This window comes from Nyctereutes procyonoides, unplaced genomic scaffold (assembly GCF_905146905.1).
Source record: "Nyctereutes procyonoides isolate TBG_1078 unplaced genomic scaffold, NYPRO_anot_genome, whole genome shotgun sequence".
Lineage (NCBI taxonomy): Eukaryota > Metazoa > Chordata > Mammalia > Carnivora > Canidae > Nyctereutes > Nyctereutes procyonoides.
Window position 1 is genome coordinate 3,227,596 of NW_026575047.1, and position 14,926 is coordinate 3,242,521.

A 14,926-nucleotide genomic window follows, 5' to 3' on the forward strand; every position below is an offset into this window, starting at 1 on the left:
TAAAGGAAATTTGGATGTGCCATAAATGCCACAAAGAAATTAAAATAGGGTAGATGTTAGAGACAGACAGAGGAAGGAGTTGCTTCTCGAAGGTTTCTTCCAGGAGGTGACATGTGAATTTCTTCCTACCCTAGTTATGGCAACAGCGCCTACTGCATGAAGTAGCAGCCATAAAGGCCCTCAGTTAGGAAAAAATTTGCTCTTGACCAACTTTCAAATCACACACTTTGTACTGTAAGCCTTAAGCATATTCCTTCAAAAGGTCCACAATCGAAGGGCACTCGGGGGGGGGGGGGTTCAGCAGTTGAGCATCTGCCTTTGGCTCAGGTCGTGACCCCGGGGTCCCGGATCGAGTCCCAGGTCGGGCTCCCTGCATGGAGCCTGCCTCTCCCTCTGCCTGTGTCTCTGCCTCTCTCTCTCTGTGTCTCTCATGAATAAATAAATAAAATCTTAAAAAAAAAAGACCCAGAATTGAATGGGAGAAACAGATACGACAAACGATAAATGATGGTATTCTATATCCCGAGCTTGGATGGAGATGTGCTCAAGATTCTCCAGAAGCAAGGAAGAATGGAGGTTTGCTGGGGGTGGAGTGAGTGTGCTGAGGAAGGAGGTGGGGGCTGAGCTGGGTCTTGGGGGGAAGCTGGTTTTTGCCTGGGTCATGGGCAGGCCGAGGCTGGGTCTGAGCCATGAGAACAGCACGTGGAACACAACAGAGGCATGAAGGAACACGGACCGTCTCTGGGTATTTTGTCACAACTGAGCTCCCAACACGAGCTTCAGAATTGGGAGTCACGGGGAGGGGTCAACAAAATGCCGCACCTGGAAATGATTTAGCTTGGCAAGGCCTCGCAAGAAGTTCTCTCTGTTTTCAAGGACAATGTCCCTGAAAATGCTCCAAGGGGCTTTCCCGGCAGTGCCCGTCTGGCTTTCCAAGCTCTCTTGATGAATGAGGTGGAAGGTACAACGCTTAAGTCAGTGGTTCTCCACTCTGGCTGTTGACTGGAATAACTGGAGGCATTTATTTTAAATATAAGTAAATTTTAAAAACTCCCTGAGTGATTAAAACCAGAAGGTCTGGGAGTAGAGTTTAGGTACAGGTTTTTCCAAGCTCTTAAGGTGAATCTACTGGGCAGCCAGTGTCGAGGGTCAGTCTTTCCAGATGGATCACCAGGGAAGCTAAGTTCACCCGAAGACGTGCCCCAGCTCATAGGAGGTAGGACCCATACAGGAATCCACAGAGGGAGAAGGGACTGGGAGGGACTGGTCCTCAGACCAACGGTGTCCTTGTTCCAGGGCATAAAATAAAAAATAATAAAAAAAAAAGTTATTTTAAAAGTAAAACAACTGAAAGAAATGTAATCATTATGCAACGAGGCTCTGAAGTCTAATGGAGAGATCTGAACTTAATGGTGCCCCGAACACTCCTCAGTAATTATCTCCGAAGAAAACTGGTGCCAAAGGGAGGCCCTGATTTTGAACATTCCCAGGCGACAGTAAATGAGGAGTAATCTGACCGGGAAAGCAATTGTGAGTCATGCCTTGACTTGCTTTTCCATAATGACACCTGAAGCACGCTTGTGTGTTCTGTAAACCTTAAACAAAGTTACCCCCCAAGACACCGGGGTTTTGCCAGGGAACAGTTAGTTTAATTGGAGCGCATCCGCTTTTGTTCCTAATGAGTCTCCCATTTCATAGCCTGCTCCGGGTTTGAAATAACAGGACCCCCCCTCTGTCTGGGATGATTAAAAACCTGCTTAAACCTACAATATATGGGAGCTGCCAAAACGTCTGCACCAAGCACTACTGCTCAGGATTGAGGCCTGCAGGCAGGATGGGAATAGAGAAAAACTGTTGATTGCTCTAGCATTAAAAAAAGGAAAAAAAACAATCAAATCCAGTCATGCAAGTTATATTTTGTTAAAGAAACCAAAGTAGAAGTGCATTCACTTCCCAAGGTTTGCGACCACCCTGTCCCTCCCACCCCGAGCCCTGCCCTTCCATACTCTTTGTTTTCTAGCCGGTTTTTCATTTGGAGACTGACAATTCTGGGTGTCCGTACCATTGAGTCTTACCAGTGTTTCTGCCTGAAAGGAGGCTGTCTCTCCTGCTTGCCAAGGCGCTGCTTTATGCTATACAACGTCTGTTAAAAATAAACCTTTTATTTACAAAATCAGACTTATGACTCAGAATAATTGCAACTTCATATGCCCATTTTCCTTTTAGAGATCTGCACAGTGCTAATCTCTGGATATTTCTTTAGGGCAAATATTTAAATAATTTAACTCTGAGCACCTTTGTTCTCAGATTTATACATCCTTTCACTTTCCTCCACAGATGGGGATTTCAGGATTTCTCTGTCTGCCTTGCACATTTTGCAAAGCATCTAACTAGTGCACTAGAAAAAAAAAAAAAAAAACTTCCACAAATAATAAAGGATCACATATTTCCTGGATTATAATAGTCAAACAGAGTGAGCTAATTTGCCCATTGATCTGTGGTTCTTAACCATTTGAAAATCTGATTAAAGGTGTAGAATTTCATCAAAAAGGCAAATACTCCCACCCTATTACATACACCATAAACATAAGCAGTGGGCTCCCCTGTATGTGTACACAACACCGGCTCAGGGGATGGCACATCGTTGATACTCAACAAATATTTGTTCAATGCATGAGTGAATCAATGAGTGAATAAAATTTCAGGGTGGACTTGGGTGGCCATAAAGGCTAGTTTTAATAAACTATGGGTTCTGAGCTTCCACCAGGAGTGAAATCATTATGAAACTGAATTCTTCCCATTTTTTTTCTGACCCTTGAGACTTTCTTTCCTTTTCTGTGTTAATGGTTGACCATCTCCTTTCTCCTTCCATGATTTACATCTAGCCAGGACAGGTGCAAGTTTCTATGTAGAGAATTATAGTCACTTCCAGCCTCTCCCATGGAGATCATTCCAGATTTCCATGATGGAATATTTGTCATTCTAAATTCCTCTATAATGCTTTTAATTACCATCTCCTGGTTTTCTCCCCCATATCTATTAAAATGTATTTTAATTTATCTTTGTTCTTAGAAGACATTACTTTTTCCTCTATTTCCAGGTTCCTGGAGCATCTGAGTCCATGTCTTGCCAAAGGCAGCTGCGATTCACTGGCTCAGGCTCCTCTCTGTGGCTGAGATGGGCTGCCCATTCTGAGCTTCTCCAGACTTGTGCTCTGAGAAGATGCTCACAGAGGGCTTATTTTCAGGAAAACAAAACAAAACAAAACAAAACAAAACAAAACAAAACAAACGAAACTCTGCTCACTGTGCCCTTTCCACTGAACTGTCTTGTCTGTGCAATCGCAAGCCTTGTTTGCCTGTAGCTCAGTCTGTCCGGGCTGCCATAACAAAATACCATAGACTGAACTGGATGGCTTAAGCAATGCAGATTTAATTCTCACAGGTGGCTAGGAAGTCCAGGGTCAAGATGCTGGCAGATTTGGTTCCTGGTGGCAGCTCCTTTTCTGGCTTGGCAATGGCTACGCTCACTGTTTCTTTCCGCGGCCTCTCCTTGCTGTGTACACACAGAAAGAGAGATCTCCCTCCATCTTCTTTTAAAGCCACTAATTCCATCTTGAGGGCCCCACCCTCATGACCTAAACTAATCCTAATTACTTTCAAAGGCCCCATGTTCATATACCATCACACTGGGCCCTAGGGCTCCAACATATGAATTTTAGGGAGATGCATTCAGGTAATAACACCTACTAACCAGGGGGGGCAAGGGACAGTGTTAGAAGAAGAGTAGAGAAGAATTCTTTTGGGAGCCTCTTTTTTTTTTTTTTTTTTTTTTAAAGAAACAGATTTTTTTTCTGTCAAGTATTTTTTTTTAATTTTTATTTATTTATGATAGTCACAGAGAGAGAGAGAGAGAGGCAGAGACATAGATAGAGGGAGAAGCAGGCTCCATGCACCGGGAGCCCGACGTGGGATTCGACCCCGGGTCTCCAGGATCGCACCCTGGGCCAAAGGCAGGCGCCAAACCGCTGCGCCACCCAGGGATCCCTTTTGGGAGCCTCTTGTGCACCAGATACATCTCACATGTGGTTTATTAAAAACCTTAACATTATGGGGTAGCCACGTAGACTCCCATATTAGAAATGAGATTCAGAGAAGTTATTTTTTATTTTTTTAAAGGTTTTACTTATTGATTCATGAGAGACACACAGAGAGAGGCAGAGACACAGGCAGAGGGAGAAGCAGGCTCCATGCAGAGAGCCTGACATGGGACTCGATCCCCAGACTCCAGGATCACGCCCTGGGCTAAAGGCAGACGCTCAACTGCTGAGCCACCCGGGTGTCCCAGATGCAGAGAAGTTAATCAACTTGTGCATGGTCATATAGTAAGGAAACAGTGGCTTAGGGACCCTCATCTAGGTCTCCTTTGTCTGCCTTCAGGTGGCTACACAGACTGGCCTGAGGATTATTTGTGTTGGAATCTCTTGCAGGGATCTTTAATCACACCAGCACTTAGGACCAATCCCCTATTATAAAGATTCAGCCTGACTGGTGACTGGGCCACCTCCTCTACATTAAAACCAAAACCAAAAAACAAACAAACAAAAAACTCCACAGGGGATTTTGACTCAGGGCCTGTTTGGAAACCACTGCACCTCATCCTACTGCCTCTCCAAGATTAATAAACACTGAGGTTGCCTTTCAAGTGCAATAATCATCTTTGATGTCCTTGACAGACACCATTTCAGGGCTCATCACAGGCTCCCTAGAAAGAAACAAGCATATACCAACTGTAGACTTTGTCTCACAGGGGTAATTACAGGCACACACCTACTGCTTCTTAGAAGTGCCTCTGTCACTTATTAAGTACAGAGGATCTTAAAGACGTTAGAAGCCATAGGAGACACAGACATCACCAACCACCAACAGACCTGAGAATGCACCAGGCATTTTCTCTGATTCCTTCTGCTACGAATATGTCCACATTTCTTTTCTTCTCCTGCACACTGAAAGAATACAAGATGCAACTACAAGATTTTTTTTTAATCAAAACTGTAGCAATAGCAACAAAGGGACACAAATTATTACTTTGATTGTGATGATGTTAACATGAGTGTATACAAAGGTCTGAACTCATCAAATTGTACACGTTAATTTTGTGCAGGTTTTTGGATACCGGTTTATACCTCAATAAAGCTGGAAAATCTTAAAAAAACCGAATTTATGTATTTAAGTGAAATATGATGCCTTCCCAAGAAGTCCCTTGGGGTGGCCACACACTTAGTTTAATGGTGCTACTGAGGCTCAAATGCCTTTTGAATTCCCCAGGAGACATGCCTGCAGAGTCTGTGGCATGTTCTTTTGAATATCTGCTGCCAGGAAAAACTCTGACCTTTACACCATGGATTTGATTCTTGGAAATAACAAAACTGTATGGAGACAAGATCTGCAATCAAGTTAAGTGATCACACCAGGGAATCCTGCTTTGGAAAAAAACCTGGGAAAGACGATAGTGTGATGTCTCTATAGTTTTCACCAACAGGTTTGCAAAACTTGTTTTGAGACCAATTGCAATATAGATATTTTCCAACTAATTTTAAGCAATAATTGCATGGATTCCGAGGGTAAATTAGGGCAAACAATTTGTAGGACAGGATACATTTTTTTTAAAGATTTATTTATTTATGATAGACATAGAGAGAGAGAGAGAGGCAGAGACACAGGAGGAGGGAGAAGCAGGCTCCACGCAAGGAGTCTGACGCGGGACTCGATCCTGGGACTCCAGGATCGCGCCCTGGGCCAAAGGCAGGCGCTAAACCACTAAGCCACCCAGGGATCCCTGACGGGATACATTTGAAAGCTTAAACTGTAATTTAAAAAAAATATATATCTTTTTTCAAGGTTGTCTTGGTACACTTGAGATTTTCATTTGAAATAATACCAGTTTCAGTTGATATTGGTTAATTTGATGCTATCAATACAGTTTCAAAAATTACTTTGGGTTGGATCATCCTATCCCAAAAGGTACCTTTTAGGAAACATAATCTGCACATACACCTTATTTATTCTACTAACAGTAAGATATTGTTGGAGCAACATATGCTCACTAAGGGAATAACTGGTCAAAAGATGAATAATAATTCTGATTATAATTAAGGCCGGCAAACGAGGGGAAGGACAATACAGTCACTCAAAAAAACAGGAAATAATTGGCATCTTTGCCTTCTTGAGAAATACACACTAACCCACCTCAGGAATCTTCCTCATTAACTTTAGAAGTGCTGCTTCTATCACATTCACTTCCCAGTTGCTTTGCAGATTTGTTTGCACTTTATGTGACTGACTCAAGATTTCATACAATCCTTGTTTCTGAAATGTCTTCTGATCACTGAGTCATAAGGGTAACTGCTCTCAAGTTGTCATTGTTTGGAAAATATTTGAAGGGTCTCGGATACTTGGACAATGCTATTATTTCCGTCAGTACTTTTCCATCTTCTTGTGTATTGTATTATTCATGGCCGACTTTGAAAAAATAGCACCTATCATCCTAACAGCTTCGCATGCTTACTTTGCACCTGCTTCTGCACCATAAATGATTATTTATAATTTAGACTTACAGAAAATGTCCATGTTAACCAGATCTCTGGGCACATATGTACCTACTGAGTGCTTCTACTTCTTAGTTTCCAAATAGAAAAACACATTTATAATGAAAGTCTCGTCCTCATTTTATTTCCAAGTCAACAAAAATTAAGCCCTTTTTGATACTGGCTGTAGAGATAACTCTCCCAATTTTAGCCTTAAAGAACAATAACCAATTCCATTAAAATCCTATTTCCAAAGTGCCTTTGATAAAATCCCTTACTTTCACACTATCCATAGATTCAACAGATGTTTTTTGGGGGGTATACTTAATGCTCCTGTTTATTCCTTTCAGGATCTAATTTCATCACTTAGCTTCTGCGGTATAATTGAGACAAGCTGGATGAATTATCTCCTAACTAGTTCATCATGAAAAAAGCCCAAACTGGTCTGAAAATAGTTTTGATGTTTGGAGTCTTTCAGAAAGAAAGAGGAGGATAATCGCACAGAAGCATGATAAGAATGTGCTAAGCTAATTTGTAAGGGAAACAACTGTGACACAACTGAAGGAAGATGCCACGTACTGCTTCTACCCATCACTCTAACCCTTTAGAAGGACATGGGCTTATCACAGAGAGCAGAGATCAAGCCTTGTGGCTCTTGGTGTGTCTAACACCTGGTATTGTGCCTAATATATAATAGATGCTCAAGAAATATTTGTTGACTGTAATTTAGTCTGAGTTCTAGGGAGAAGCACCAGACTCTCCAAGTACATATGTGCTTTGTGTGTTTAGCATTCCATGTCATAGAAAGTGCTCAACTAGGTCCTGGAAAACCAGATTAGGGTCATAGAGTAGAGGTTTACAGGAAGTAGGACTAAATTATGACTACCTTACAAACTGAAAATGGATCAATCTTTGAAAAGACATCTCTGTCCTGCATCTCTCAAGATCTTACTGGTGATGAGATAATGACCAGATCACTTGATACATGCCGTGGTGTTAATACGCTACCTCTTCCAGGTAGCACATTTAGCTTAGAACAGAATGCTTTAATTCAAAGGTGTGACTCCCCCGATCCTGAAAATTACAAGAACTTGGAGGTAAAATATCAGGGCCCAGGAAACTTCTCACTGGGGAGATCAGAATAAAGTAAGATGGGCAAAACATGGGCGCTTGTAGTCTTTTTGTGAGTCCAAGGTAGGAAGATAAACTGGCTAATTCTGGGCTAGAGCCAATAGGCAAGGTGTCTAAACAGAGGAGGTAGCAATGATGCAACAGTGGAATTCTGCTTTGCTTTATATTTGAGCATTAGCAGGACTAGAAGGAGGCCAATCTGAGATGATGTGATAGGCACTGGCATCAAATCCAGCCCTGGGGGGAACATTGTGGTATTAGGAGAGGAGGTCATGACTTTCAGGAAAGGAGAATGGGAACCAGAAGCCAGACTAGGGCTACCAAGTATGTTGAGCACATACTGAACCCAAAGGGTGCAGCCTGATGCTCATGATGGTACTCCAGGACTGAATCCCCATCAGTGACACACCGACTCCCAGACACCAGGCAAGGAGTTGACTCGCTCTTCTTTCCAGTCCCATTCAGTAGCTCTAAAGAAGCCCTGGAAATACCACCAGGTCTGTGGGCTCAGAATGATTTATGATGGAAGCTATAGCAGCACTTGAAACGGCAGAGCACTTCAGGACTTTCAAACTTGGCCTCATAGAGGGTGCTCTATTCCTTTTACTCCAGAAGTGCAGAAGTGGCCCCACTAGGCAGGATTTATGTCAGGTAGGAGAACATCAAGTAGGCTACTGTATGGTCTATCAGTGTCTCTTCTGCAATTGAAATTGGAATTTGAGTTTAAAACTTAAGCAGAAATACAGGATGTGACTCAGTGGACAGAATTCTAGGTTCTAGTTTAAGTTACATTTAGATTTTCATTTAGGATCAGGTCTAATAATCCTAGCAATCCGTGCTATATTTAGTACAATGAAATTATGAACTCCTTAAAACTCCTCTCTTTGCCAGCCTCCATGGGACGGAGATCTTATCGATGTCCCTTTGCATCTCTAAATTCTTCATGAACTCCTTCTTATCTACCCAACTTATAAAAATGCTGCTATTCCCCAATTTTTACCCTTTGCCCTCTTGTTCCCTATGTGATTTCACCCATGCTTCTTCCTCCAATCACAACTCTTATTGGATGAAAACCACATCTTTATCTCTGGTCCAGACTTTGGATCTTCAAAATCATATTAGCAACTTCTACCTTCTGGGCCTGAGTATCTTATGGATATCAGATATCTCGAATGCAACATAATCAGGTCGTATCTTCACATCCAAAACCTCTTTCTCCTGCCGGGACACCCACACACCCCATGTAAGCCATACTGAAAATTTAGGCGGTGTCTTGACTTCTCATTTTCCCACCAAGCTCATCACGTCTAATCTGCCAAGTCCGGCTCACATGACCGCGACACTATTAATTGAATGGAGAATTTCTAACTCTCTCCTGGACTGTTGAATTGGCCTTCCTCTAGCTCTTCATGTCCCAGTCCTCTCCTTATCAGATATCCAGACTGCAGCCAGAGTGATCTTTTAAAATGCAAATACACTCTTAACCCTAAAACACAGGAGAGTAATAGCTATAACCAATCACTATCTCCACATCGCTTAAAGAATAGTGTTTAAAATCACATGCCATTCACTAGAGAAATGAAAATGGAAGCCACAATGAAGATATACTGGATATTTGATACTGAAGATATGAAAATATTACTTCATACCCATTAGGATGGCCGTTATTAAAAAAAAAAAGGAAAATCACAAAATGGTGAGGATGTGGAGAACTGGAACATAGCACTGCTGATAGGAGCACAAAACGGTGTAGCTGCTATGGAGAATAACATGATGGTTCCTCAAGAAGTTAAACATAGAATTATCATATAATACAGCTATTCGACTTTTAGATACATACTCCCAAAAAATCAAAGCTGGAGCTTCAAAGACCAGGGTTCAAAGCAGTTATTTATAATAAGCAAAACGTGGACACAACCCAAATGTCAATCAACAGATGGATAAACAAAGTACAGTATAACATACCTATAAAGGAATATCCCCAGGACTTCCCAGCTCCCTTAAGAACTGGATAAAGGGCTCAGCTTCATGGACTAGTAATGTTCTGCACATATCCTTTACCCTAAATGCACTGTATTGTGATCATCTGGTTTCGAGTAACTCATAAGATAAAGAACTCCTTGGGGAGATAACTGAGTCTTTTACATGGCGTATTTTTGAGCACAAGACTCAGCATACAATAAATTCTCAGTAAATATTGAGGGAATGAGCTCAGGAGAAAACAACTACTAAAAAAATCATGAAATACCAAGATGGAAAGAATCTTAAAGCTTATTTAATTTAAACTTCAAGAGTAAAGGAAATACGAATTTTGATATAGCAGCCAAAACATTGCCTTCCAGAGGTCTAATTTCCATTAGAAATTCAATAACAGGCAGTTTTCTTTCTTTTTGCCATTGATTCTATCATTTAATGACTCATTGAAGGATTACATCTGAATCATACAATCCATCATGTCAATGTTTTTCAAACTTTAATGAGTCTTATAACATCTGTGCAGTGTTTGCTCTACCCATGGACTAATTGTCCTAATGTCCAATGAAGTTCATCTTTAGCCTAAGCTATACTGTCAATTAAATGACAGTTTTGATGTGTTGTTTCTTTATTTTTTTCTAATATGCTAAATAGCTAGCTTTTAAAATAAAACCTCATCTATTTATCACCTAAAGTAATCTTCCTACACTATATGGCATGTAAATCATGCTTCGGGAAATCAATCTTAATTGTATGATTTATTGCTTTCTTAAATTATTCTCCAGGCACAACTTTGATTCCTCAGCAAGTTTGTAGACTCCTTGAGAGCAATGTCTTTCTTTCCTTCTTATCCTTCTCTGTTCCCTAGCTCCTTGGTGGTTGTCAAGCTCTGATCACATACACAACAACTACCTGATGAGTAAATACACCTATTCCTTCAGAGATGACACATATAATCTACTGTTTTAAAGTCAAAGCTATTTCATAAGGCTAAGGAATTTGGAGATGAAGTATTGACAAAGATTCTCCTCTTGATCAAATTCTATTCATTCTCCACTAAAATTTTCAACCAGGCGTCGACTTTTGAACTTCTGTGTCTATGTCTCCATTGTCCAATTTTAGCAAGAATTCTGCTCAGTTGGTGTAGCCAGAATCTCTCCTCTTCCTTATCTGTTCACTCTCTATATCTAATTGGGTTCCTCATCTCCCACTATCCCTCTGGTCATATCTGATCACCCTGGCCTATCTTCATCAAGAATTTTGCTCGGTTGGTTTAGCCCAAATCCCCTTTTCCCTTTGATAATTCCACTTTGTAATTTTCTATCCACTGATTACCAGCCTGCTTCTTGGCTATAAATTTCCACTTGACCATGCTGCATTCATAGTTGAATCCAATCTTTCTTCCCCGCTGCAAAATCCTATTGTAGTAGTCCTTAAACCATGGACCTCTGAGAATACTGTGCTTTAACAAATATGATTGAATATTTTTCCTTTAAAAATTAGAATATTATTTCTTTAACAGTGTCCAGGGAAATGCACCTTATAGACCTCCAAATACAAGAAGGAAATACTCTAAAAGTAGCCACTCTAAAATTTTTTAAAGTACTCTAAAAGCCGCCCACATCTACAGGCCAAGTTTGCATCTTAGCTACCAGTTTCTGAACCCTGGGTATACCTTGAGTCATAGTTGCTATACTCCTTTGCATGTTTGCACCAAGGCCACACCTCGTACAGACTCTTAGCTAGTGACTGAGCTTGTAGAGGGTACTAAGGTAGGCTTGTCCCCAGGAGACCTGGGACTCTTTCACAACTAACTTTGGTTCAAGGATTTCCCTAAGAATTGCTGAACCACTCTTACACTGCATAGTGGTTTAGATGGTTTCCTCCGACTGTCCTTCCCTGTCTCCCTTACTTGAGGTCAGACTTGCATCACAGTTTGATGGCTCTCCAGCTTTTCTCTCCCCATTTTCTTTCACAGGCATTTCTCTTAAAATTCCTGCACAGTTAACATTGTCTTGAGATCTACTTCTGGGAAAACCTAGACTAACACAGGGGATATTAATGAAAGCTACATAAATGTTAGAGTTATTTCAAGTTGAGTTTGTTTATGGGAGATTGGGGGTATGGTTAATTCTGAATTTTGACAATATTAAGTTGTATTTATGAATTACTAATTATATGAGCTTTCCAGGGCTTCCATAAAAACAACAACAAATAGTACCATGATGTTAAACAACAGAAGTTTATTTTCTAGCAGATCTGGAGCTAGAAGGCCAGATTAAGGTGTCAGTAGGGTTGGCTTCACCTGAATCCTCTCTTAGCTTATAGATATCCATCTTCTCCTTGTATCTTTGCATAATCTCCCTTCTATGTGTCTGTATTCTAATCTCCTCTTTTTTTAAAAAAATTATTCATTAGAAGCAAACACACACACACACACACACACACACACAGAGGGAGAGGGAGAGGCAGAGACACAGGCAGAGACACAGGCAGAGGGAGAAGCAGGCTCCATGCAGGGAGCCTGATGTGGGACTCAATCCTGGGACTCCAGGACCATACCCTGGGCCAAATGAAGGCAGGCACTAAACAGTTGAGCCACCCAGGGATCTCCTCCTCTTTTTTTTTTTTTTTAAAGAATAACAATCTACTGGATTAGGGCTCATTTTAATTTAGTTACCTCTATCTCCAGCTACAGTCACATTCTGTGAGACTGAGAGCACAACCTCAATATATGAATTTTGAGGGAATACATACAACTAGCCAATAACAGCCAGTCATTTGACTCCTTTGAGCCTCAGCCTATAGAATAAAAAATGATAATATCTATCATATAGTTTTGTTCAAATCAAATACAATTACATATATAATGTCATTGTAATGTCTCATTACAAGTTCTTCTCCAATTTACTAGAATCATTGTCCATGTTTATTTATTAATAAACTGTGTGAGAGCTATATTATTTAATAGTTATATGAAGTAGAATTATATGATGAACTAGAAAAGGAAAGAGGAAGAAATGTGAAAAGTCAGATTTTATAACTTCATGTTTATGTTATGACACTTCTATGATCCTGTTTCTGGTATATTTATTTAAGCTATACGCAGAGTTCAGAAACTGGTTTCTAAGAGACAAACTTGGCCTGTACATGTGTGTTGTTTCCTTAGAGTGTTTTAAAAATCACAATAGAAAAGCCTTTAAATACAGCATGCCTCTGTAGTTTTCTAGAGGTCTACTCACCCTTAGCACATGGTTTCATCACACCTGTACAATATTGATTCCTTAAAGGCTTTTGAGTTAGCAAACCTTGAAGTTCAGACCACAAGCTCAGAGGTGCTGCTTCTACTTCCTTTCTGCTCTCAAAAGGACATATTTTCTATCATATTCTCTGGGTTAGCTGCAGGAGACAGATGTGCCTCTGGAGTTCTACTGCTAGAAATGCTCGTAATCATCTAGTATCCGTTGGTTCCTCCTATCATTATCTCAGGCTATTCCTTAGGCCCACTAATAAATATTAATTAACAAAATAACAAGCAATGTGCCAAGCTTTTTTTCAACATGTACACTCAATTTGAAACTCAGCATGTTTGGGATGATAGTCCTTCTTCTGTTTGTAGGTAGGTAAATACCTCTGCACCTCAGATCTGCCAAACTTTTCATGATTTACCTGTCCAAAAGGGACATGATCTTCAGAGTGCACAGAGAAGTTTCTTTCTCTGGATGCTTGATAGTATTGGCATTCCATCATCCTTCAGATTTATGAGCTTGATTTTTAAAAAGATTACTTCAGTATCTGGTATCCAAAAACATAAAGCACTTTTCAAACTTTATTACATTATTTTTTTATTACCAAGTCTAGAAGTTAAGTGAAAACTTATCATGGTTCAGCCCTCCAGATGGTTATGAAAAGATTGTGTGAAGCAGCCAACTTAAAAAAAAAGGAACAAAATGACTTGTATGGTGGAGTAGCAAAGCCAAAGAGGAGCTGAGACGAAAGGTGACCACCTTGTCTCCTGAAGACTGAATCATGAGTCTGTCAGGAATGGGGCATCACTACAGAAAAGACTGTTTAACCTTTTAAATATATTTAAGGGGCTTAACATAACTTCAATTGGTCTTACCATTTTCTTAGTCACTCCATATTTCCTCAAGGTGTCTCTGATCATTGGAGAATGAAGCATAATGTCATACTTGGTAAAATCACATCATTTGTATACCAAAGCCTAAAAACATTCAACCTACACAAGTATCTCAAAAATAAACAAACTCCAACCCTTTTTTCATATTACATAGCCCTTAAGCAAATCCAACCACTTCATTTGAGGCTATTAAAAACATCTGTTGGTACAGAAAGTAAAAGCCATATAATTTTGGGATGAAGGGGGCGGTTAGGAGTCTAACACTTGAAGAATTTTCAAGATAATTTTGATTATTTTGACTAGAGAAAAGTAGTACCTTTGCACTGATTTTAGCATACCCTAATCTAAGATGAAAATACACAGGAATTTAAACTGGAATTGGATCATCTGAACAAGACAATTTAATTTCTTTTTTTTTTATGTTTGCCAGAAATAGTATATGTACAAAAATACAAGAAAAAGTTCTAAAGGCATTCCTCTAATTCCTACTAAAACTATCACAGATGAATTCTAGAGTTTTTTATTTTTTCCTTAAAAGTCATGAATTACTGGGTCTCAATGACTCTGACCCTCATTTAATGTGTTTTATCTTGTTAAACCAGAGCTTTCTTATCCTGTATTTACTACCTAAAGGAAGAAAAAAACAAACAAACAAACAAACAAAAAAACTCAAGAAAAGTTTAAGACTTTAACTAGCCATTACAAAAGTGTTCAAAGACCCTAAAGAAATCATAGAAGTAAGAAGTTATGATGACAAAATCTCATCAAATAGAAAATATCAGTAAAGATATAGAACTTATTTTTTAAAAAGAACCAAATGAAAATGCTTGAATTGAAAAGTACTATAACCAAAATGAAAAATATACTAGTAGATAGTGAAAAAAATGACTCAAGGAGAGGGAGAAAATTTTTATAAATCATCTGTGTGATAAAGGACTTGTATCTGGACTAGGAAAACAATTCCTACAACTCAATAATCAAAAGATAAATATTCCTCAGCCAATAGAAATGACAAATACCCACCATTTGCTTCAATGTGGATGGAACTGGAGGGTATTATGCTGAGTGAAGTAAGTCAATCGGAGAAGGACAAA